Genomic DNA, 27,198 nt, shown 5'->3' on the forward strand with positions numbered 1-27,198 from the left:
CCTAAAAGCAAGAGGCAAAATCTTGGTCAGGAAGACTGGGCTTAACACAGTGAAAAGAAAAATTAAGACTAGGGTGAAGATATCTTCAATCCAAACGCCGAAGTTTTATAAAGCTTTCGAGTACTGGTAACAGGATTACCACTGTGAAGTTTTGCAAAGCTTGCAGTTGTAGAAGCCAGGTTAAGTCCCGAACTATGTCTAGAGTGCATCTATCTACCTGAGGGCTCTTGTTTTTCTATTTTTTATATCAGTACAAGCTCTTGCTCAGACTTCTTTTAGTCTGACCATCCTCACTGGCTTTGTAGATCTTTGAAGAATGTTAGAGCTGAAACTATCTTCAGAGATGACTTGGTTATGACTTTATAATTCTGACAAGGAAAATGATGCCTCAGAGAGACTGATTGGGTCATGAAGCTGGTTAATAGTGGCCCCAGAACTGACACCCAGTTCAGGGCTACATGCACTTTATACGTCTTGGTTAGTAGGCTGTCCTTGTAACCAAATAAGAATACTTCAACAGCAAGTTGGGATAATCAACAGGCAGGTCCAAAGCCCTAGGGACTCATGACATAGATGTGCATCCATATCTACCCTGGCACTGTTCCTACCCTGTAAGATTTACCTGGTTAGGACGTCTGATCACAAGAGACTGAGGAGCGCTGCTAAGGTAGACAGATGCTATGTACCAGCTGAGAACAGTGTTACATCACAATTTTTGCTTTTACATCCAGGTAACATCCCCTGGTTGGGCTTCCTAGATGCTTCCAGTGGATAGAATGGTTTCAGGATCACTGGTGTATCCTTTAAGAATTAAGCAGTAAAATAATAAGAAGGAAAATGAACATTAATATATGCTTACCCTGTGCCATGTTCAAGGTTTCCTACCTGAAGATTCAGGGATTAAGAAGATATGTTCCCTTCCGTCAGGAAGCCTGTTGACTAACATGTGAGACAATTAAATAAATAAGTGGATAGAAGACAATGTCATATGTACTATAGAAAACGCATCTTCTGAATGAATGGAGGGTTGAATCTAGAAAGGGACTCAGTGAAGGCTTTCTAGACTGAATGATGACTGTGACTAAACAAAGTTTCCAGACTAACAAGGAGCAAGAAGTAGCACACTCAATGGCAAGGGCATGGAGCAAGCAAGATCTGTATTCAATTCCTTTGTTTATGAGGCTTACATTGTTGACTATCAATATTTATCTTCTGCTTCCTTTGCATGTATTCCTTTTCTTGGACATGTGATGGATCTCAAAGTCCCAGAATAGTTCAAAGTACAGCTGTAAGTCTGTCCATACCAAAATTTGAATTGTGGTCCAGGATGTTACGAGAAAAAAATGGCTTAGTTATTTTTGCTTCATGTAAGTGCATTGTTATATTGCTTCTCCAAAAAAAGTAGGGAAAACACTTTATAGAGAATAAAGACCTATATCCCTACATGTAATTATGACAAGGATGATAATGGTGATAAAGTGATGATGATGTTTATGATGAAGGAAATAAAGAATATTTGCTTGGGCTCATGACAGAAGAAAATCCTCTTGCATGTGATTGTTTTATTGGTAGCTAAAGTCTGCTGCTCTCTGAGCTAAAGTCCTGAACAGAGCAGCTGTCAAAAGAAAATGATTTGATATGGTCTTGACATATCAATGTGAACTGAAAAGCAGATAGATGACTTCCGTTGGTATCTGAGAGCTGGAAGAAGAGGGACTGTTTCACTAATAACTCCATTTCTTCCAGCAAAACTTAAATTAGAAGATGGACAAAACAGCAGTGGACTCACAAGCCCTGAGAAGTGACTGGTGGTCACCTTGTGGGAGGGGGTGGGTGGGAAGGGGATAAAAAGGCACAAAATTCCAATAATATAAATTCATCATGGGGATAAAAGTACAGCATGGAGAAAAGAGCCAGTGATTCTTCTGTGTTGATAGAGAGTAAGTACACTAGTGGGGTGAGGTTTTAATAATGTATATAACTGCTGAATCTCTATATTGTATACTTGAAACCAATGTAATATTGTATATCAACTATACTTCAATAGAAAATATCAAAAAAATATGGTATATTTTGAGATTCTTCTGTGTCCTTAGTTGTAAATGGAGAATGGCCTTTTTGAAATAATAGAAAAGAGGAGTTATAAAAGCCAATGATGTGTGAATGTGTGTGTGTGTACAAGTGTGAATGCACATATATGCATTCTTACACACACAGACATATGCAGATATATATGCATCTATCAACACACACACACACAGACTCCTGTTATTTGCAAGGGTTTCTCATACAATCTTCCATTCTGTGATTTTTTTTTCTTTTCAAATGACACAGACATGTTTATTTGAGCCAAGGTGTATTAGCATTGCTCTGGAAACTGATTCCATTCCATTACTGACACTGTTCATAAATAAAACATCACGGATGACTAAAATCGAATGTAGTAGATGCTGCTTCTAAATGCATGAGTCCACACTAATTAAACCTGCCATTTTGGATGCTTTGACAAAGGACCCAAATTAGAAATGATGCCCCTCAATTGTTTTAATAAAATGATTTCAATGAGTGGAATTTAAATTATTTGGGCTAATATCAAATATTTTCCTCAGAAATTTAAGTGAATAGCAAGCTGCATAACTTTTTTCTTTTCTGTGGATCATTGGACTGGACATGTACCTTAATATCAGAATTAGCTGGGAAAATAAGACAGATAATCTTAGGTCTCAGACTTCGTTTTCATTGCATAGAGAGGCATACAGATGAGGGAATTTGGATTATAAGGAAAATAAATCCAGTAAAATTTACTCAAATATGGATGAGCATAGATTTTGATTATATAAACATGACAAACAATTTCATTAACATTGATAACAAGGGACAAAGTACTGCTGGACGTCATATCAGGTGGAATTAGATTGTCAGGAATTAATCACTGTTTCTCACATCACACACACACACACACACACACACACACACACACACACACACACACACACACACAAATGCACCATTGTTTCCATTCCTTTTATGACATATAGGAAATTCCTCCCTCCCTCCCTCCCTCCTTTCCTTCCTTCCTTCCTCCCTCCCTCCCTCCCTCCCTCCCTCCATTCATTCCTTCTTTCCCTCTTTCCTTCAGCATCAGCTTGTTTTCTGCATTCTCCTCTCTGGAATCCAGCATTTCTGTTGACTGTGCGTCATTTTCCACATAGCAATAGCTTGAATATGGCTATGATTTATCTTGTCACAAATTTTGGCTTCTATATGACATGAATTTTTATCTATGAGCAACACGCTACCATGTAGATGACCTCTCTGACTTCTAGTCAGAAGATTCCCTGTTCCAGTGGATTGTCTAGCCTTGGAGCAATGGAGGTATTACCAACTGCTTCATGGAGGTGGGTGCTCACATGCACTGCTCCCTGGAGCTGTGTGGGGTAAGCAAATCGACTCTCATGCGGTGGTATGTTGTATAGATAGCTAATCCGAATGATGTAGGCATCTACTATTCACTTCATTTAGCAATCATCTTCTGTAATTTGACTTTCTAAATTAAATTTAGTCAATCACTTGACAAGTAGTTTTGAGCGCTTGTTATGGATCACCACTGTCTTGGACCCTGGAGAGATTACAAATAATCAAAAGATACATTACCAGGATAACAGAGTTTAGAATAGTTGGGTAAGAAACCAGAAATGCATTTGAGATGATCAATAAATAAATTACTCATTTCTGCAGCATAGATGTAAGTATGATAGTTAAATAATAGAATTATGGGTGAAAATAGACTGAGATTTCATAGAGTGGATAGGAATTAAAATGTGCCTACAATGATGGGTAAGACTTCCAGAATTTAGGAGAAAGGACATTCAATATAAAGTCCCACATGATATCATCCTTTCTGAAGAGATCATTTAGTACAAGATGGAATAGACTAGGGAATTCAGGAAAATAAGATTAGGGTAGTATTAATAGAGTAGCCTATTCTGTAGTGAGGAAGTATTAGAATAAAAAGGCAGAAATAAAAGTAAGGGAAGGGTAGCCTGCAATTAGGCAGACCATCTGGAAATTTTAAAGTGAGATTAAAGCATTCATTTTGGTTTAAGGTGATAGCTGTGAGTATGGAAAAAACTTGAGTGTATAAGATATTATAAAATGAATAAATCATGGGAGCAGAAGATTTATTTGGGATCTAGCCCTGGCTCTGCTCAGCTCTGGTTGTGTGTCCTAGAGCAAACCATTTCTTTTCACTGGCTCATCTTCCAAATTATGTCTTGCTGGAGGAGGTCATCAAAAGGACGTGACCTCCAGTTGACCCTCAAACTAGATCCTGGCAATCAGAGGCTTCTCAGCCCTCACCTGTCCTTGGAGTGTGGGTCTGCCCACTGTTCCCACAGCAACGTTGAGAGAGCATGTGGCATTGAGACCACCTGGATGGTACATGTGACTGAAACCAGTTAAGGCTTCTTTATGAACCCTTAAGATTCTGTGGGGTGGGCACAGACGTCGACTTGTCAGGATGCCCAGGAGAAGCCTTGCAAGTAAGTTTTATGCAACCGGCTGCCGTCAGTCGGGAGTGGCTCGCCTCTTTCTTGGTCTGTCCTTTCCCTCCCTGTACGGGGCCATTTTCAGGTTTCATTTTGGGAAATCCCGAGGTTTCATACTCACCTGTCAGTATTACAATATTTTCTGCTTCCGTTTAGCTTGAGACTTGTGAAGTCAGTGATACATGTTGAAGGAAGTCCTTACTATCATTCTTTGTGGCAGAATGAGTAAGGAGTAAAGGAGACAGAGCAATCAGAACTCACACCAATGTTTCTAGCCTAATTTTATGAATTTAGAACATAAACTTTTTATATAAAAAATAGGTTGTGTTGGGGTAAGCGTTGAGCTGAGATACATGTCTGGTTTGTTTAAGAAAGGTAATTGTTTATTGTAATTTTCATATATATGTCATTTATGTTATCTTTGCAGTGAAGTGGAGTGAAAAGTTAGGCTGTTTTTTTAAAAAAAATTTATGGGTTAAAAAAAAGTGTTTATGTGTTATTTTTGATAAAGCAGTTCTGTTATCCTCTGGAAATTAGTTGTGGATTCCAGCAACCTTGATTCCCTGCTGTGTGAAATGGGAAACCTGGAGAATAAGGAAAATCTGTCAGGAGAATAAGCTTAATGCTTTGATTACCAGGCAGCCAGGTGTTAAATTTAATTGCCCTTAGAAAAAAAAATTTTGCTTTTCAGCATTAGTCTCACCCTTTCCAACCATGGTGGACTTTTACAGGAGAAAGAAAGGGGATGGTGAACATGGCAAAACTTCTATTTTAAAGAAATACTTGTTTATAGTAGAGATTTAAATTATTGTTTTCTATATGAATAGATTTTTATTATAAAATATATTAAACATTCAAAATAGTAATACACCCAAAAGCCACATTTCTGTTGTGGATAAAATGAGAGTTCCTGTGGCCAGGATTCTCACCTGGCCATGGTTAACTAGTTCACTGCACACCTGTGGGCAATACATGGCTGTTGACTATAAAAAGAGCTCCACCCAGTGCTCTGGGCATGACACGGTGGCAGGGCTGCAAGGCTGCAGGAGAGCAGAGCAGAGGCTGGAGTGGTGGCAGTGCCGAGGACGGAGGCCCAGAGGACAGCTGTGCGGACAGAGGGCCCGAGAGGCAGAGACCGGCTTGCTGCTTGCAGATTCGCTCTGAGTGAACGGGATTCTAGTGACTGACCTGACACCTGGAAATAAAGTTGGGTATAACCCTTCCACCCCAAGAACGTTTTGTTGTCAATTTCTTTGGTCACTTTGAATCCATAGGGAACTTGAACGGGGCAAGACATTGTCATCTAGTTTTCTGAAACAATATTTACCACGTGTCCTTCAGATTCATTTGTCTCTTCAAAGTAATTCTGGTTGCAATCAAACCCCCAAGATACCCTCCTTGATCCTACTTTCAGTTTTTCTTGCAGAAATTTAACATCTTAAAAATATTAAGATTATTTTGTTCATCAACAAAGGGAAAGACAATGTTTATGGCCACATTAAACTTCTAAATATATATTCATAAAAATATACAATATGATATTCCATGTTGTATATTCCTACGTTTTTTGAATGAATGCAAAATTTATATAACTGATATATAAATTTTTTTCATCTTCAATAAAGTTTATGGAAATTATCTGTACAGACACATATTAGCTCTGTCTTATTCCATTGTGAATATGCCACCATTTATTCATCCTCTTTTTAATGAGCATTTGAATTGTTTCTATTCTATATTAATAACCACATGAATATTCTTGTTTGTACCTCCATGGAGAGGTATGCTGGGGTTTTCCTCTATCTCTGCAGGTGCAGAGGCTGGTCTAAGGATTCATACTCTTCCATTTTACCTTTCACTGTCAAGTGCTTCCCAGAGAAATTGTATTAACATACAATCCCACCAGTAATGCATATGATATCCTACTTCGTCATATCTTCATTAATTGAAAAGTTCAGACTTTTACATTTTAACATGCTGGATATTAACAAATATTTCACCTTATCTAATTTGCATTTCTTGAATATCAGTGAAATAAAATATTTTTATGGATTTATTAGCTATTTTGGTTTCCTTTTCTATAATTGCCTTTTTATAGTTCTTGTCAATTTTCCATTGAATTATCTGTCCTTTTCATTAAAATTTGTAAAGTATTTAAAAATGACTAATGCCCTTCATTAGTAATTTTCTTTTATCACTTGACTTTTAAACTTTTTACTGTCTTCTTTCATTCACAGAGATTTAAATTTATTGGTATCTTCCTTTATATGACCTGCTATTCATAAAGATTTAAGAACTATTATGCCATCTAAGGTCATAAAAATGCTATCTTTATTTACTTGGTAAATTTTTAAATATGAACATTTGAATGTCAAATATTTAAAACCATCTGGAATACTTTATTTTAAATGTATGATTATTTTTCCACAAGGAAAGCCAATATAATTTTTCAAATTATCTGAAATGCATATAGTAAACTTCTATAAATCAAAGTCCATAAAACAAATTATACTGACTTCTAATACTGCTACTGTCCTAAATCAGATATTTAGTAAGGTTAATCCTACTACCTAATTCCTCTACAAAATTACATGTTTTCTTTCCATTTTTCATAAGAATTTATGATTGGGGTTATACCAAAACTAGAAAAACCACTGAAACATTAATTAAAATTGTATTTTCTAGGTTAATTTGGTGCATTTACATCTTTGTGACATTAAATCCTCTCTTCTATGAACATGGTAAGTATATCCATTTATTCACCTCTTTTTATAGTCTTGAATAAAATCATGTATTTTGATAGGTATATACAAGGCATCTCATAGTCATGTTACTTGATAAACAGGAATTATTATTATTATTGCATTGACTATTACTAATAAGAATGTTATCATTGTTTAAGAAGGAACTTTTACCCGAAGGACTAGAGAATGCTCTAAATTTTACTCTTTTATCTTGCCATTTTTTTCATAGAAATCATATTTTATATAAGTAGTTGCCACTTTAAACATTTCCAATTATTAAATTTCTTATTTTTCTTTGTCTTCTGACTCTGGCTAGGATTTATGGTAACATTTTATGATTTTATTGTAGATTACTTGGGGTTTTCCATTTGCCCACAGATAGGGACTACTTTCTTTCTCCCTTTCTGCTCTGTATGCCTTTTATTTTACTTTTTTGCCTTATTATGCTGGCTAGTACCTACATTATATTGTTGAATAGACATCTTTGCCTTATTCCTAATATTTGGAATAAGCATTCAGACTTTCACAAATGAGTATGATGTTAGCTTGAGTATTTTTGAAAATGCTTTTTATCTACTTGAGGAATTCCCTATATTCCCAGTTTTCTTAGAGTTGTTATATTTTAAATGGGCATTGAATTTCATCAAATACTTTTTTGCATCAAGTGACTTGTTCATGTGATTTTTCTTTATCTTGTTAATATGGATTACATGGATAGATTTTAAAATATTAAAGCAGGCTTACATATCTGAAATTATCCCAGAGGGTCCAAGATCTCTGTTGGAAAAAAAGGACTTTACTATCTTTTCTAGCATGTTGCCTTCTAAGCAATTAAAATAATTTTAAATATCTTTATCAGTAGAGAGTAAAATTAATCAATAATTGTATTGCTGATGAGTTCATGGGCTTATCTTTACATAGTTTACATCCTTGTAGCTTTCTTTCTAAAGTCATTTCATTATCAGCATGACATCAGGGTTTCCTTTGCTCATACAAAGTTATCCCTCTGCACTTAGGGAATTTACCCTCCTTTCTACGTTATGTTGAATCTTCACTTCTCTGTAGAACTTTTTTCCTGGTTTCCGTGATCTCTGCACCCTTGATATTTTTATCATTACGCAACTTGCCAAATACCGAAGTCTAGTGCTGTGTTGTTGATTTATGTGTTAAGTGTTGCCCTCCATCAAGTCTGCATTTGACAAATTAAAAATCTGAGGGTGTGACTCAGGCATCAGTATTGTTTGAAGCACTCGAGTTGATAACAATATGCAGCCAAGTCTTAGAACCAAATTTGTTTTAAAGCAGTAGTTCTTAGACTTCAGCATGTGTGGTAATCATCTGGAGGGCTCAGTAAAACAGATTGCTGAGTCCACTGCAGAATTTCAGACTTGTTAGAAATCTAGGCATGTGAAATCTAACTATTTTCATTTCTAACAAGTCCCCAGGTGCTGCCAATGCTGCTGGTCTGGGAAACACGCTTTAGAACATAGGTCCCAACGAATCTTAACCTGGTACTAGTGTGGTACTACTGTTCCATGAGAGAACACGAAAGAAAGTACCAGCAAAGCAAAAGTGCATGATCTAGAGCCTCTGATGCTAATCACCTTTGGTGCTTTGCTTTTTACAAAGCACTTTCACATTGGGTATGTATTTTGACACATATTCATGTGAATTAGATACTAATAATATACCCATCTTTTCACAATAGTAAGTTGGGGCTCAAAAAAGTCGAGTGGATTCTCTAAAGTTGCATAGTAAATAAGCTGGAGCTTGAGACTTGCATCTAGATTCTTTCATTTAATGTACTAAAATAAGTGCTTTCATGTACGTTATTGTATTTTATACTTCCTGTAGTCTTATGAAATAGAATGGACAGATATTAATTTCTCCATTATATGGTTGAAGAAACTGATGCACATTCAGGTAACAATCTTGGCCAAGCACAAACAGCTCCAAGACTTGGCTTTCACTGTTAGGACATTTTGGGCTACCATGTTTCAGTGACATACTAAAGTAGAGGGCAGTGGAAGTGACTCACATGTAATAAAAGAATTATATTGTCTTTAAATAATTTTAAAACAACTTTTAACTCTTCTGATTTCTACTATCACCACTTGTTGGAAATTCTATGCAATGGCACTGTAAATACCCCCCCTGCCAAAGTGGAATAATCATATCATTTCCACATCACATGTGCCACTGCTCTAGTTCATAAGAAATACTCTCTATAAGAGGAGCCAATAAGAATATAAGGAAGTTTCACTTTGTATGGTTCTAAAATATACCCATTTCAGTTACCACTATTAGTTAAAAAAAAACACCAGCCCCCTAACAACATGGTTCAAATTTCAGTTACCACAGTATATTAACTGTGAATAATTGCATAATTGCCAGCTCCTGGGCCCACAAATCTCTATGTAAATAACAAATCACACCTATTCAGTGACCAGGTCACAACACTTAAGGTCTGTCGGTGATCGGTCGCGGCACATCTGTTACTCGGTTCTTGCACGGACAGCAAAGCATCTACCTGTTCTGCCTCCTCATCTCCCAGTGATAAACATACATGAAACTTTACAGAACTGGGTGACTGAAAGTTGAACCTGGCCAACAAAATGCAACAAAGAAATAAAATAAGGTACTGCTGGGTGTGAAGTTCAAGTCCAATATCAGTGGAGTTATAGAAGAGACAGCTGAATATGGAAATGTTCACATTGCCACCATTCTGTTATATGCAGCAAGAGGAACTGAATGAGGTGAATTTATCAGCAGAAATGGGAAGGAATAAAACAGTGATGAAAAAGTTGGAGCAATCCCAGGGAAGATGCACTGGCCAAAAACTCCACACTAAAGGAAATATGAAATATTTCATGACACTGAAAATGCACTAGGTCAAATGTTGTAAACTGATTCAAACTTAGGAGGGATTATGACAATTTACAAAGGCATAGAAGAGATGCTTACCCCAAATCATAAGTTATAGAATGAGAAGAAGGCAAGCACTATTCAAACTACTTTTGATTAACTTTTTTTTTAACAGAGAAATGAACATTAATTCTCAATGTTTTTATTTTTAAAATAAAATGAGATTTTATTTAAAAATTTTCTGTATACTTATAATCTACAACAGAAAAGTTTTAGATGTTTTGATAAATTTTAAGGTCAGGGAACAATGGTGATTTTTCCCATTGATTATTAAGACTGTTTTGCATGGTTTCTGCTCACATGGTTATTTTTATGGTCTCGCATTACTGTACAATGTGAGAACTGCCTCACATTAAATAATTGTTATCAAGGAAAAATTTTATTCTTAGTGAAGGGGACTGATTGTATTCATGACAACCATTAATCTCTATGGGTGGAAAGAGGGCCGAAGGGGTTTAATTTCTTACCAGAGCCATTCTACATTCATTTTATGAGTAATGTTTTGGATTCCTGACATAATTCTATTAGCAAAGAAGAGACTGCAGCTTTGCCATTTATGAGTAGGAACAATTTTTTTAATGAAATACTTCAAGCCCACAGAAAACTATAGAAAACCATACAACTCCAGTCCATTTAAAATATTATGCCATTTATCTTTTTTATATCATTACAGTTTAAGAAACATTCTAGATTGTAGTTAAAGTTTCATCTATCCTTCTGTCTTCTTACCCAGAGGTGCCAGTTATCTTTTTTATATCATTACAGTTTAAGAAATATTCTAGATTGTAGTTAAAGTTTCACCTATCCTTCTGTCTTCTTTCCCAGAGGTAACCACTCCCCTGAATTTGGTATACACTGAGACAGGATGAATATTTATGATAAGATGTTTCAAAAGAAGCATTAGCTTTAGAATGAAGCAGGTTTGGGTTATTTCCAGGACCAACTACTTTTTAGCAGAAGATGAAACGCTTAACTTCTCTGAGCCTCAGTTCCCTCCTGTATGAAGTGGTGATAATCCCACCTATCTCACAGAGTTAAGTAAAGACGAGAAACATTGAAGGAAAGCTTTCCAACCTTAGAAAACTCAATATGCAGAAAATACTAACATTACTTGTGTTACTGTTTTGTCTGCTGTTCACCCACAATAGTTCCGTACGGAGAGACAGCTCTGATGTTTCCTGCCATTGGTTCATTCTCTTGTGCTAACCCACAGCTCTTCCCCGAACGAGTGGAGTTATTCCTCACTCTTATCTTCTAGTTTTGAAAGCAGCTGTGGCTAAGTGCTCACTGCAGGCTTAGAAGCAGTGCTACCCTGAAGCTGACAGTACCCCTATAGCAAATAATTGTATAAAATGAAGTTCTCGGGTGGGAATGCTACATTAAAGAGAAAATGATTCTGTCTAACCACTGGAGGTTGGAACCCCTGCCAGCTTGTATACATGCCAGGCAACTTACCATCACAACATCATCCCCTCCACCCTGCCTCCAAAGTTATGGGAGAGTTGGCCGAATGCACTGTGTGGCATCGAGTACAATTAGCTGTCTCTCGTCACGGCCCTGTAGACTGGTTTAAATAAAAATGAAAGGGGCATTCCTGGCATGTGAATGTTTGTTTCAGCACCAAAACAGCTAGAAGGGCATTTAAAAATGTTCCTCTTCTGAAACAGACCTCTTTTGTTTCCTCCGACAGACTTCATTGGCAGTCTGGGCTCATTCCAACTAATCAATAAATAAAGCACCGTTTAGCCACATTTATTTCTGGAAGCAAATAGCAATCAGTGCATTACTGTGGGAACTCAGACCCTGTCCATCAGCTGAATCAGTAAACAATGAAAGCAGGGGTCTTGAGACTCCATTCTGAGGGGAAACTGCAGCCTCAAAGGCAAGGAGAAATCCCAGATCACACAGATTTATATGTTGCCCTGTTTAAGTATCTGGAGAATAAACTCATCTCTGCCTTTCACATAAAATATATAAGTACCTACTTCATTGATATACTATCTTTTCCCAAGATGACTTCTTGTTGTTTTTTTATTTTTAAATGATTTTATGGCAATTAATGACTTTGAGGAAAAGCGTTTGATGATTACCTACAATCACCTACTATTTCGGCCATTTTTGTGTATTTTATCTTCTTTAATTCTTATACCCCACTGAATATAAAAGACAGCATAAGTTGACAGTGGCAATATACTGTGTGTTTATCATTCAGTGTCCAGTTTGTTAAAATGCTTTGTTTTTTTTGATTTATCCTTCCAACTACACTGTAATTTCCTTAAAGGCGCAGAACAGGGCTCATTCAACTTGTAGATTTCATAGAACCTTGCTTGGAAATTGCTCAGTAAATATTTATTGATTAAATGGATAGATTAAAGAGTTAAGATTAATTTAGAGATCCTCAGAAGTAGTTATTTGATTTCCAAACCCATGCCCTCTGAAAGTAATGTCCCATGATTTTAATTTTGATGGAAAGGGCTCAAGATGGCTACCGATAGCTGAGTGAGCTTGGGTGTGCTGTTTCACTTCTTTTGAGTTCAGTTGCTTCATGAGAGGAAGAAAAGATAATTTGTCAATGTTAGTACATAGGAATGCAACTATAAGACACTCATGAGAGAAATTAAGACACAAATAAATATAAATCTATCCCAAACTCTTCGATAGGAAGAATTAATGCTGTCAAAATGGCCATCCAGCCCAAAGCAATGTACAGATTCAATGCAATACCCATGGCATTTTTCGGTGATAATCTGTCAATGCCTTGTCTAGTTCTAAACTTCTGTGTGACTTGGAAGAATTGGAATATAAGGCTTGCTTTTTTTTTGTAATTTTACTCGTAACTATCCTTTTCATTTTACTGGGGAGACACATGATTGTGGGATCAAATGTAGATAAATAGCCAATTATAAGTTCTGGGGAAGGAACAATTATATCATCTTTCTCTGAAAGTCTGGAATCCTTTGGCCCCACCTAACCGTCATCAGCAACTATAATAGTCTGGCAAAGATTTCTCATGAGGCAGTTTCATTTGCAGAGGAGGTAACTGAGAATCAAGATTTAAATGAAGAGCTTTCCTAGCAGTTGTAATTTAATTAAGTATATGTACAATTATTTGTATATCATTAACCTCCAACCCTCGATTTCATATCCCATGAGGGCAAGAATAAATCTGCCTGGTTCACCTCAGCATGGCTTTGGAACATTAAATGCATTTATTATGTGTATATGCATATGTACATTAATATGAATGAATACTTAAGCTCAAACAGCAGTGTTTATTCACTTTTTTGAAAGAAGATACCATTCCAATCATATAACTTATATTTTACAGACACGTAATGCTGTTGGGTAGAATCATTAGCCTGCTGCCTCAGACCCTAGGTTGTGTAACCACAAGACAAACTGCAGTCTCGGCTCTGTACCAAGTTGGTGCTCCAAGCACTGTGGAAAAAGACTGCCTGTTTCTTTGAGATACCCTCAGGGCCTTCCCAAACAGTGATTTTTGTGTTTCTCCTGGAGCCTGTTTTTCAAGTTAGAGCAACAAATATTTTTTTGAAAATTGGGTGAAAATCTATCTAGCCAGTTTTTTTCACTTGAAGGCAAAACACAGATAAAATATTTCATCTATCAGCATGTTTCTGTCTCTTACTGCCTCACAGGAAAGTAGCAGTGAAGTGATAGCATAGGACTTGGGTTTTTAAAACACTTTGGCTTCAATGTGGAGAATATTTTAGCAAGGGGCACGTCACAATGTGGAGGTTTCAGGAACAAGACAAAGGCAGCAAGTGGTTCACTTGAGAGCTGATTGTGGGGTGGGGACCAGTGATGCATAACTGAAGTGGATAGAAGCAGATACCTGTGAAAGATGCTTGAGGGGTTAATCCCTGTACTGGGTGGTTGATAGGATGTGGGGTGTAAGTTCTTTCAGAGATGACTTCACTGTATCTGGCTTGATGCTTATAAGGGCAAACTGGACATATAGTTTGATGTATTATCTATTAATTTAAACTTACCAACCCTAATATTCAAATTCTTCATTCTTATTTAGCATTTGTCTACCTATTAGGGCAAAATCAAAGATATATTCAAGTTTCTTCTTATTTTTTTGTTATATTTCACTGTTATCTTTTGTCAGTGGCTTTCCCTAGATCTAAACTTCTGTGTGACTTGGAAGAATTGAAATGAGGCTTGCTTTTTTTGTTTCAAATTTTCACTGTTATCTTTTTACTTGTATTTCTTATAAATAATCCTCCTTTTTTGCTATTGAATTTTTTATATTTTTAAAAATTAATACTGACTTTGTTTCTAATTATCTCTATTTGCCTGGGAAAATAGGCACTGGGTATTCCTTTGTATTTTGCTTTTAATTAGTTATTATGAAATCCTTGTTTTTTAACAGAAATGTTTTAAGAGATTAGTTTTGGTTTTAACTGATATAATAGTCTCTGATTATCAAGTATTTTCATAAATGTATCTGATAAGGGGTTACCATCCAAACTATGTAAAAAACTCACACGCTTCACCACCAAAAAACCAAATAACCCAATTAAAAAATGGGCGGAGGACCTGAATAGAAATTTTTCCAAAGAAAAAATACAGATGGCCAACAGGCACATAAAAAATGCTCCACATTACTAATCATCAGGGAAATGCAAATTAAAACCACAATGATTTATCACCTCACGCCAGTCAGAATGGCCATTATATAAAAGACAATAAATAACAAGTGTTGGTGATAATGTGGAGCAAAGGGAACCCCCCTACACTGTTGGGAATGTAAACTGGTGCAGCCACTATGGAAAGCAGTATTAAGGTTCCTCAAAAACTAAAAATAGAAATACCATACGAACTAATAACTGCACTTCTGGGAATTTAACTGAAGAAAACAAAATCTCTGATTCAAAAATATATATGCATTCGTATGGTTATTGCCATATTATTCATAGTAGCCAAGTACGGAAGCAACCAAAGTGTACATCAATAGATGAGCGGATAAAGAAGGTGTGACATATATATACACAATGGAAAACCATTCAGCCATAGAAAAGAAATCCTGGCATTTGTGACAACATGGATGGACCTCGAGGGTATTATGCTAAGTGAAATAATCCAGGAAGAGAAAGACAAATACCATATAATTTAAATATTCTTTACTAAGCAATTAATATATTTTGCCATTTTTAAAAACAATGTAATTTTTGTTTTGCATGTAATACTTCTATTGAAATTAATAGCATCCATTTTTATACTGAGATATTCTTGTTTTATTTTCTTCCAAAATCTAGAAGTGTTCATAAAGGATATCTTCATTACTGCTTTTGTGCTAAATATTCTTATTTCTTTCCTATGAAGTCTCTTTCTTTGAGGCTTTAGTTAAAATATACATAGGATAGCACAAATTATAAGCACAATGCAAGGTGACTTTTCAAAATGCGAATTACCCAAGAGAAAAGGAAACATACATCCATTAAAACATATGCACACAAAGGTTCATTGCGGCTTTATTTGTAATAGCCACAGACTGGGAACTAGCCAGAGAATCAACAGGTGAAATTATAAACAAAGTAATATATTCATATAAAGGAATACTACTCATAGATAAAAACAATGGACTACTGATACATGCAACATTGAATCTCTACATCAATGAATCTCTAAATACTTACAATGACTATAAGAAGATAGATAAAAAAGAGAGATACTGAATGGTTATATTTATATAAAACTTGAGAAAATGCAAATTAATTTCTACTTACCAGATCTGGTAAGTAGAAGGGAAGGACAGGAGGGAAGAGTACGTTCTCTAACTTGCACAGATCAGAACTTACCTAATTGCAAAATTTAAATATTTGCATTCATTGTGTACCAACTACACTTCAATAAAGTTATTTTATTATAAAATGTATAAGATATGTATAATGCACATCCAGATGAAGAAACAGGATGTTGTCTATACCACAGACATCTCCCTCATGTCTCCTCCTAGCCACCATCTTCCCCCATGTTATCAAGGGTAACCATATCTGGATTTTTAACTCTGTAGATTAGTTATGTCTATTTGGGAACTTTATATAAATGGAATTATACAACATATGCATTTTTGTATGATTAATCTGCTCAACATGGTGATGAGAGTATTCTGTGTGTTATATCTGTCCAATCTCCTAGTTCTATTTTATTTGATTATATTAATAAACATTTACATATCATTTGTCCTGCAATTTGACATTTGAGTTGGCTCAGTTTCTTGGTTCCTATGAATCATGCTACTATGAACATTATACTTGCCTTTGAATGTTTTTCTATTATACACATATATATACAAGTGGCATTGGTAAGTGGTAGCATGTGTATCATTTAGTACGTGTATACGTCAGTATTTGAGAAACTGCTAAACTGCTTTCCAAAGTGTCTGTACCATTTTTATTCCCATCAAGAGTGTCTAAGATTTTTTGAGGTCCTCTATTTCTCCACCAATACTTTGTCTAGTCAATCTTTTTAATTTTAGATATTCTGATAGGTTTTTAGTAGTCTTTCATTATGTTTTTCACTTTTAATTTATCCAGTGATTAAAGATATTGAGGATATTTTCATGTGCATATTGACCATCTGTATAATTTCTTCAGTAAGGTGTTCCAAATCTTCTTTGGCCATCTTTTACAGGGTTATTTATTTTCTTGTAAGTTTTGACAGTTCTCTAAATATTCAAGATACAAGAATTTTATCAAATAGGAGATTTTCAATATTTGCTTCCCTGTTTGTACCTTGTCTTTTTATTCTCTTAACTGTATGTGCTAAAGAGCAGAAGTTCCTGATTTTGATGAAGTTTATTTTGTAATTTCTCTTATGTAGATCACAGTAATAGGGGCTTATCTAAGGAATCGTTCCCTAATTATGGCCATAAAATTTTTCTATGTTTTTCTTTAGAAGTTTCCTAGCTTTAGGACTTATACATAGGTCTTTAACACATTTTGAGTTAATTTTGTGTATCATGTGAGGTATGAATTTAGGTTTCTTTTTTGCATGTGAATGTCCACTAATTCTAACACCATTTGTTCCTTTATAATCTGGATGTTTTTTCTTATTTATATCTTATTGCACTGATTATAAACTCTAGTGCATAGAAATCGTTACAGCAATCAAACTTGCTTTATTCCCCATGTAGGAAGAAAGCATTCAGTATTTCACCAGTAAGTCTTCTGTTACTTGTATGCTTTCCATAGATGCCTTTTATTAGGTAGATGAAATTCTAGTTACCTAGTCCTGTGTAACAAATAACAGAAGTCCTCCTGTCTTAAAACAACAAAAATATAAAATCTCACAGTTTCTGTGGTTTAGAAATTTGGAATCAGCTTAACTGGGTGGTTGTTGGTCAAGGATTTGCATGAAGTTTCAGTTCAAGTTGTTTGCCAGGGCTTCACTGATCTTTTTTATTCCATATTATTTATATACATTTATATAATTTATATTATTTGCTACATATAGTTATTATATATTACTGACATATGTATTTAGCTATCCATTGATAAATTCATATGCACATATGTACATATTCACATTACAAATATATATTTATGCACTCAAAAGTTTTACAAAACATTTATTCTGTTATATATCAGGATTAAATTAAGAGTGCCTGTGTTATCTCATTCAAATAGTAGTTTGAATTATATTTTTTTAATAATGAAAGGAATCCATAGGGCAGTGTTTTATCTAACACATTTACATTTTTTCTTGATGAAATTAATACTTACAAAGAATTAATGGGAAAATATTCCACTTGTTTACTGTGGGCCTTGATGAATCATAACTCAAGGTTCTCCCATAAACCTAATTTACATGGTATTTCAATGAGACTCTGGACATTAGAGTTAACGTTGGAATGAGTTAAGACCTTTGGGGTTGTTGGGATTTAATAAATGTATGTTATATGTGAGAAGCACATGAATTTGAGGGGACCAAGAGTGAAATCTTATGGACTGAATGTGTACCCCTAAATTTGCATATTGAAGCTCTAACCTCCAGTGTGACAGGATTTTGGAGATGGGACTATTGGGAGATAATTAGGGTTAGAAGAGGTCATGGAGGTTGGGTGCCCCAGAGGGAATCCTTGCTGTAGTAGCAGCAGACATCAGAGAACTTGTTCTCATTCTCACTGTCCATGTGCTTGCACTGAGGGAAGGCCACATGAAGAGGACATGGCAAGAGCAGCCATCTACAAGCCAGGAAAGGGATGCCATCGGAAACCGAATGAGCTGACACCTTGACCTTGACTTCCCAGCCTCCCAGTCACCCAGTTTCTAGAATTTATATGGCAGCTTGATTAGACTAATTTATGAACTGAAACAGAACTTGCAGTCTAAATTGAATTGAGTTGACTTTCTGTAAAAACAGTAACCCCCACATTCTTCAGAGAATCATGACAGTACCCAACACCCATATTGCATATCATTTACATAAAGAAACTAAAGCATTAGAACTAAAAAAAATACTACATATGAGATTAATAACTCCATTAATGGAATCAATAAGAAGGTGGAAATGACAGAGGGAAAAATCAGTGAACTTAAAGATAGAAAAACAGAAGTTATTCATTCTGATATACAGAGTAAAAAAAGATTGTGAAAATTAAGGAATCATCCTGAGCCTGTGGAATATCAAATATTTTAAGTATAGATATTGGGAGTCATGAAAGAAAGGGGTAAATTGGGCCAAAAAGTATTTAAAAGAATAATGAGAAAAAAAATCTCAAATTGAGTGAAAAACATACATTCACAGTTCAAACATCTCAGAAAACACCAGACAGGATAAATGTAAAGAGAAGTATGCCTAGATACATTATAAGCAAACTACTGAAAATCACAATTAAGAAATAATATTGAAAAGACCTACAGAAAAACAATCTGTACACAAGGGAGCAATTATAGAGGATATCTTTAAAATGCTGGAAGAAAATAACTGTCAATCTGAAATTCTAAACAAGAGAAGGTATTCTTCAGGCTTGACATAAATATAAAGATATTCTCAGATAAAGGAAAATCAAGAGAAAATGTTGCTAGCAGAGCTGATCTATAAGAAACACAAGAAGTCATTCAGGCTGAAGGGAAGTGATAGCAGAAGACTTGGCTTTTCTTCAGTTAAGAAAGAACAGCAGAAATTACAATAACTGGATTAATACAAAAGACTATTTGTCTTAATGCTAGCATATGTGTGATTATTTGAGCAAAAATGAAATCATTTTTCTGGTGGCATTGTCAGTGAATGTAGATGTGACACATACAATGGCAGTAACTTCAGCAGGCAGTGTAAAGGGACCTATATGTTTGCAAGATTTCTTAATTTTATAGGAAGTGGTACAATATTAAGTCTGGACTGTGGGTGATTAGCAATACTTATTGAAATCCATAGAGCAACCATCAATTAAATAGTAAAAATGTAACCCAAAAACCAAAAGATGAAAGGGAATATTCAAAGTTTCCAAATAATACAAAATAAGACAGGTTGGAGAACAGAGAAACAGAACTCAGAGGACAAATAGAAAAAATGTCTGTTAGACTTACTCCAACTATGTCAACAGTGAAATAATGCATGTTTATATGTTCAAATTTACACATTTTAAAAAGGGAGGAGATTAAGAGAGTGGATACAAAAATAAATGAGACCTACTTTAACTATAAAAACACAGATAATTTGAGAGAGAGAGAAAAGAGATGTATTAGGTTCTTAGGGCTGCTGTAACTGGGTAGGTCAAAAACACAGAAATTTATTATCTCATAGTTCCAGAGACAAGACGTCCAAAATCAAGGTGTTGCCAGTGTTTCCTCCTTCCAAGAGCCATGAGGGAAATACCGGTTACACTTGCTCCTCCCGTGGCTTCTAGATGGCCATCTTGATGTTCACATGGTCACATTCTCCCTGCATGCATGCCTGTGTCCAGATTTTTCCCCTTTATAAGGTTACTGGTCTTATTGCATTAGGAGAACACATGACTCCAGTATGACCTCAATTTAATTAAATCTTCAATGATCATTTTCTTAAGCAAGGTCACATTTTAAGGTTCTGAGGAGTTAGGATTTCAACATGAATTTTTTAGGGGGACACAGTTTAACTTATTATGGAGAGACAGTAGCAAGTAAACAGTAAGCATGACAAGGGTGATGTTATTTTAATAGCAGATAAAATTGATTTCATGTCAGAATGTTACTAGAGATAGAGACATTCTGTAGTGATAAAAGGGATTTTTTATCAGGAAGATAAAATTATCTTCATTTATTAACTTAATTTATTAACTCATTAATAGAGATTAAAAGTACATGAAGCAAAAAAATAGATTAAAGGCAGAAATATATAATTCCAAAATCTTAAAGGATTTTAATATTCCTCTTACAGCAATTGATTGATATAATGAGACAAAAATAATTTGTAAAACCAAAATATGTGAACAGCACAGTAAATTTCTTGAATTGGTATTTATAGAACTCTACATACAACAATTGCAGAATGCACTCTTTTCATGTGCACATATAGTATATTCACTAAGAAAGACCATATCCTAACCATATGTCAAATGCCAGTAAAGGAATCAAAATTAGGAATCAATAATTATTACATATGTAGGAAAACTCCAAATATCTAGAAGTATTACATTTTTCAAAATCATAAAATAGAAAATATCTTGAACTGAATGACAAGTGATTAAACACATCAAAATTAGTGTGATGCCATAAAGCACCACTTATAAATAAGATATATTTTAAGGCTAATATTAGAAAAGAAGAATATCTGAAATCAATAGTGTATGGTTCCATTTAAGAAGCTGGAATAAGAAAAGGATACCCAAAGTAGGTAGAAGGGAAAGAAATAATAAAAATAAGAGTAGAGCAGTGAAATACAAAAAAAAAATAAATACAGAAAAATAATAAAATGTTTGTCAGTAACAAAATTGACAGTCCTCCAGACAGATCAAGAAAAAAAAAAACACATAAATCACCAATACCAGGAAAGAGCATACCAATATTAAAAGAATGGTTAGCAATTACTGTGAAAGACTTAATACTAATAAATTTGATAAGTTATGTGAAAACGACATCTTTTTTGAAAATACAGCCTACCAAAACTGACATAAGACATAGAAAACCAGAATATTCTTTTATTGATTAAAGACATTGAATTTTTTAACTGGAGCATTCCACAATATAAAACTAAGCTGGAGTATTTTCCCTGATGAGTTCTGTCAATCATGTAAGATATACCATTCAATCCTGTACAGATGTTTTCATAAAAAAAGGAGGGTTCATTGTCTCATTGGTCTAAAAACACCAGCAGAGCAGTAACATCAAAACCTGACAAAGATATTACAGAAATACATTTAAAATATAAAAAAGATCAATATTCCTCATGAATACAGACACAAATATCCTCAGCATAATAACAGATGGTCTGAAATAAACATTTCCATTTTTATTTGTGTAAATTGAATAAAAGTGTAATTGAATAATTAGTGTAAATTGAATAAAAGTGTAAATTGAATAAAAATGTATAAGGGGTAATAAATAATGAGTAAGTGGGTGTACTACAGGAATTCAATATTGGTTTAACAATGGATCGTAAAAAATGTGATTCCCCTATTAACAGAGCAAAGGAGGAAATCCGCATGATTTCCATAGATTTCTATTTCAATAGATACAGATAAATCAGTTGATAAAATTCCATGCTCATGCATGAGAAGATTCTCAGTAAGCTAGGAGTAATAACAAACTTATTCATAAAACAGAGCTATCCATGAAAAATCTATAGTTAACATCTCATTTAATTCTGAAGATTGTTTATCCCTAAGATTGGGAACAAAGAAAGCATAACTGCTTCCACCATTTCTATTCAACATTATGCTGGAGGATGTAGACATTACAATGAATGCAAGAAAAAGAATAAAGTTACAAAATTTGGAGGGAAAAATGTGAAACATACCCTATTTGAAGATTTAATTCCTTACCTAGGAAATTTCAGGGAATATTAAAATGATCGGAACTAAAATTGAAGCCATAAGATAAAGGTTAATAAAAACATTGATTTTATTCTTGTACACTAGCATGTAATAATTGAGAAATGAAACTTAAAAATATAATTTATAGTAGTGTCCACTCCATAAATGATACCTAAAACCCTAGGACTCTATCAGGCATGTGTTCAAGGCTTCTATATTGAAAACAGTAAAACTTTGGAAACTTGAAAGCAGTTAACAATACTAAATAAATGAAGAGATATATTTATTATTAAGATGACAGCTATCCCAAATGAATCTGTACAATCAAACATTCAAAGCAATTTCCATCAATATTCCATCATATGTATGCATTGACTTTTTGTACACATTGACAAGTTTATTCTAAAATTTATATAAAAATACACATTTTATTCAGAACCATTTTTAAAAAGAAGAAAAAAGTTTGAGGAATTCTATCTAACTTTAAGATAATATATAAAGAAATTAAGACCTATTAGTATGGGTAGAAATACAGACATTACCATCAAAGGAATAGTTTAACTTGTCAAGAAATAGAACCATACATGTAGTCAATTATTTTTCAATGAAGATGTCAAGATAATTTAATTGGAGAAAAGAACATCTTTGCAACAAATGGTGCTGGATTAAAAGGATATCCATGTAGAGAAATTTGGACATCAATCCTAATTTATACCATGTAGACAAAAGTACCTTGAATCATAGACAGAAAAGTAAAGTTTAAGACTATAAAATTTCTACCATGAAAATAAGAAATTTTTCTTAGAAAATAAAAATCTGAATATATATGAATTTATAAATTTGTGTAATTTTTACACAAATGTATGTATATATTGATAACATTTATTCCTCAAAAGATTCCATTAAGGAAATGAAGAGACATGTCAGAGATTGTAAGAAATATTCACAATATAGGTATGAGGCCAAACATTTGGAGTCAGAATTATAACATTTAAAGCTCAATAATAAGAATGCAACCCAATTAAGAAATTGGTAAAAGCTTTGGACAGACACTTTACAAGATTATGTATTGACCAATAGTACATGGAAAGATGCTTAGCATTATTAGTAATCATGTAAATGAAAATTAAACCACATTGGGGTACTACTATACTACTTATTAGAGTGGACCATAGCAATTGTTGGCAAAGATGTGGTATTTTCATATACTTGGTGGTAGAAATGTGAAATGGTACAACCTCTTTGAAAAAGAGTTTGACAATCCCTGAAACATTTAAACATAAACTTTCCAAATGACCCAATCATTCCGTTCCCTGGTTATCTACCCAAGGGAATGAGAAGAGATGTCCATACCCAGACTTTCACATGAATTTTATTTGTAACAGTCCCACACTGGAGACAATCCATGTGTCCATCAACAAATGAATGGATAAACAAACGATAGTATATCCACATATTTTGGAATGATACTAAGTACTAAATGTAATGGACTATTGATGTATGCAACACTATAAATGAATATGAATCATATGCTGAGTGACATGTCAGAAAAACACATATGTATGATTGAATTTATAAAAATTCTAGAGAATTCAAACAAACCTATAGTCACAGGAAGATCGGTGGTTGCTTCAAGGCAGGAGTGCAGGTAGAGAAGGATTACAAAGGGATATGAGAAAAAGTTTAGGGTTAAAGGAAATGCTCAGTCCAACTGCCTCTAGGGAGGCTGTCTGAATGCTATCAGCTCCTTGATTCATAAATGGACACATGACTATAGTCAGTTAACGAGGCCTCGGACATTCAGCTCTGGACTTTTCTTTGACTTATATAGGAAGAGTGTCTTTTCTGATGGAGGAGCTGTGGTGATGATGGGAGGCAAAAGGTGCTGGGGCTGCCCTGAGGAACTTGAATAGAGATACTCTCGGAGGAAGAAGAGCTTAAATATGAAGCCAGTGACTTTATTTGAGCCCAAATTAAGCGGGGACTACCTCAGAATGTTTGTTCTTTAAGTCTATCGATTTTCCATTTTGCTTAAATCTTTTTAGATGGTGTGTGTGTGTGTGTGTGTGTGTGTGTGTGTGTGTGTGTGAAACTAGCTACTGAAAAATGCCAAACTGATAATATGTTAAGACTGACATGCTAAAACCCTGGAAAAGATTTTTTTTGGAAAAGAATGACCTGTCACTGAATGTTCCCAAAAAGGGCTGAGTGAACACCTGTCAATCATGTAGCAGGTATTTCTATACCAGATATGAGGTTCTATGTGGTATGTGTGGGATCCTATAAGCAAAGGAGGCCATAGCATGAACATCGCTGGGTGGAGCCTCTCTTCTACATACCACAGAAATCAGATCACAGAATTATCTAGTCTATTACTAGTTCCCTCTAATTTAAGGAAAGTCTTGTCGAAGCCGATTTGAAATTTACCTTCTTGCAACTCTTATTTCATGCTAACCTTTGAATATACAATTAATGTTTTATTTCATAAGACAGTAGATTTTAAAGTCAATGTTTAAATCTCAGTTGTACTGTTTGATATATGTGTAAGTTTGGATTCTATTATTTGCTATGCACGTGACTTATTTTTCCTAGGTCTTAGTTTGTCTCCTATGTAAACCAGGGATAGTATTTAAATCTTAGAGTTGTGATAATTAACAGAAATATTGTACTCTCTGGAAGAGGTTATGTCTTTTGCTTTCTTTCTGATTTCAGATGACCATACTTCAGATATGTGATGTTTCTTTCAGTGTGTTTTTCTATAAACATTTCATACAGTTTAATATCATCTTTGTATATTACAGTGCTCACATTATTTTCTGTTTATATAGCCTGCCCTGCATAATTTCTAGTTTTCCAGTGAAATGATGTTTTGAATTGAGAGCACTAGTAAATTCTGGTTTTGTTGTATAGTAGTAAGAATAATGGACATTATTGTCAATTCAAAATAGAAAACTAAGGAAGCATTCTGGTTTCAGTAGAATTTCAAACACTTTATTCATCTATCCTTCTCAATAAGAAATCTTTAAGCATAATTACTTGAGCTTTATCCATCACTTTATAACCAATGCCTTTATAGGTCAGCCCCTCAGTCTCTTCTGTGTGGGGCAAGTGTGTAACCTCTTTTCTAGATCATTCCTTCTATGTCTGACATCTCCTTTACTAAATCCTAATCCCCCTGGATCCATTTCAGTAACATCAACTTCCCTTTAAAATATATAGACTGAAAATAAGGCAGTTATGTTCCAGTCCTCATAATCGGGAGCCAAAATATTTATCATTTTTTTGGAATAATTATAATTTATGGAAAATTTGCAAGCGTAGAATCATATAAAGAATAGTTATATAAAGAAAAGATTAGTTATATATTCTTTATGCAAATTCAACTGTTCATATTTTTCCACACATATTTTTTTTGAACCATGTGGGAGTACATTGATTGCACAAGGACCTTATGCCTCTAAATACTTCAGACTGTATTTCCTAAGAAGAGGAATATTGTCTTATGAAATCACAGAACACTAATTGATGCTGTAAATTTAACATTGATACAATACTTTTATTAAGTCCACTACTCACATTCCAGTAATGATCCTTAAGATATTTTTTCCCTCCAGTACAGGATCTAGTCTAGGACTATTATTGGGAGATAAGTAACTAAGCCTAGTCTATACTAAAGAGGAGAGTAATTAAGCTCATCATGTGAAGGGGAAGTATCTACATTTTTTATTTGGAAATATTCATTAGGAAGGTTTGTCCCTTCTTCCCCACTTATTTATTACTTATTCAATTTATTTGTTTATATCAGCATTTACTCATGAATTTATTCTCTGGATAATAATTCTATCAATCATTTTTTTTTCTCCCTGAAATTGCTTCAGCTTTGGCTATTGTGAGCTCTTTTAGATTTGTGCCATTGTCTTTTTGGTATGATTTTTCTGGCATTAAAAGATTCTCCAGAAAAATATTGTATTTTGCTTGCCCTAACTCTAAAACCAGCCTCTTTTTGAAGGAGTTGTAGCTACTTTTACCGGGGAATGAAATTTAGAAACCAAGATCTGAGCTGTGGGCGTTCTTATTGCTCCATGGGGTGTCACAGCTCCTGAGCATTCTCAGCTGACTCAGATAGGATTTCATTTATGTACACTAACTCATATATTCATACATATCTCTATTTTTCTACCTACATATTACACATGCATATACTATATACTACATATATGTGTACACACACACACACACACATATATATATATGCTATCTATAGTATCTCTCCACATGTAATATCTTGAGTATTCAGATTGAGTATATATACTCTAGATACTCTGTTTATGTTATATGCAATTTATATTACTTCTACAGTATAGATATAGATAGTATATATATAATATTATTATATATTTCTTACTCATATTAAATATAGGTTATATGTTAAAAACTAACTCTAATATAACTTCAGGATTCATTCTAGTCTTTCTCCTCTGCTTATTTGTAACTTATTTCTCCCACAGTGAGGAACATGGCACACATGTGCTCTTGTTCTCTCTCTCTCTCTTTCTCTCTCTCTCTCTGTGTATATATATTTATATATATTCCCTATATATATATGTATTATTCAAGACTCAGTGATTAAGTATTTTATATATAGGAATATCACTCTTTTTCATGTTAAAATTTAAGATTGGCATCAGAAGTGAAAGAAGAGTCATCACCAATCCAGCAAGTCCTTCAAAATCCCTAAAATTATACATATTCAGTGTGAGATTATTAAATACTTATTTTAATTTAGGTCTTATCAGAGTTGTAGCATAGTAAGACATATTTATACTCATTTTTTAGCTAGGAAATAAAATATCTTCTAATCTTTATTGTCTACTGGTTTTCTTCACATTGTTTAACACATCTACCAATTTTCTTTTTTAACCTCAGAATTAGAAAAGCAACAGAATTTTATATAGCATGGTACAACAGCCCAAAGCTCAAAAAAACTTAAAATGTAGCACAT

General features: G+C 34.3%; 1 long non-coding RNA gene across 1 annotated transcript in view; it reads left to right on the top strand.

Moving 5' to 3' along the window:
* The first annotated feature begins 4,496 nt into the window (after nt 1–4,496).
* LOC118971070 (uncharacterized) overlaps nt 4,497–27,198 on the top strand; it is a 51,537-nt gene continuing 28,835 nt past the window's right edge. Inside the window, exons 1-2 of the long non-coding RNA XR_005059342.2 lie at nt 4,497–4,541; nt 7,233–7,288. This is a non-coding gene — a long non-coding RNA (uncharacterized lncRNA). The remainder of the gene's footprint in view (nt 4,542–7,232; nt 7,289–27,198) is intronic.

This window comes from Manis javanica, chromosome 11 (assembly GCF_040802235.1).
Source record: "Manis javanica isolate MJ-LG chromosome 11, MJ_LKY, whole genome shotgun sequence".
In the NCBI taxonomy this organism is placed as follows: Eukaryota; Metazoa; Chordata; class Mammalia; order Pholidota; family Manidae; genus Manis; species Manis javanica.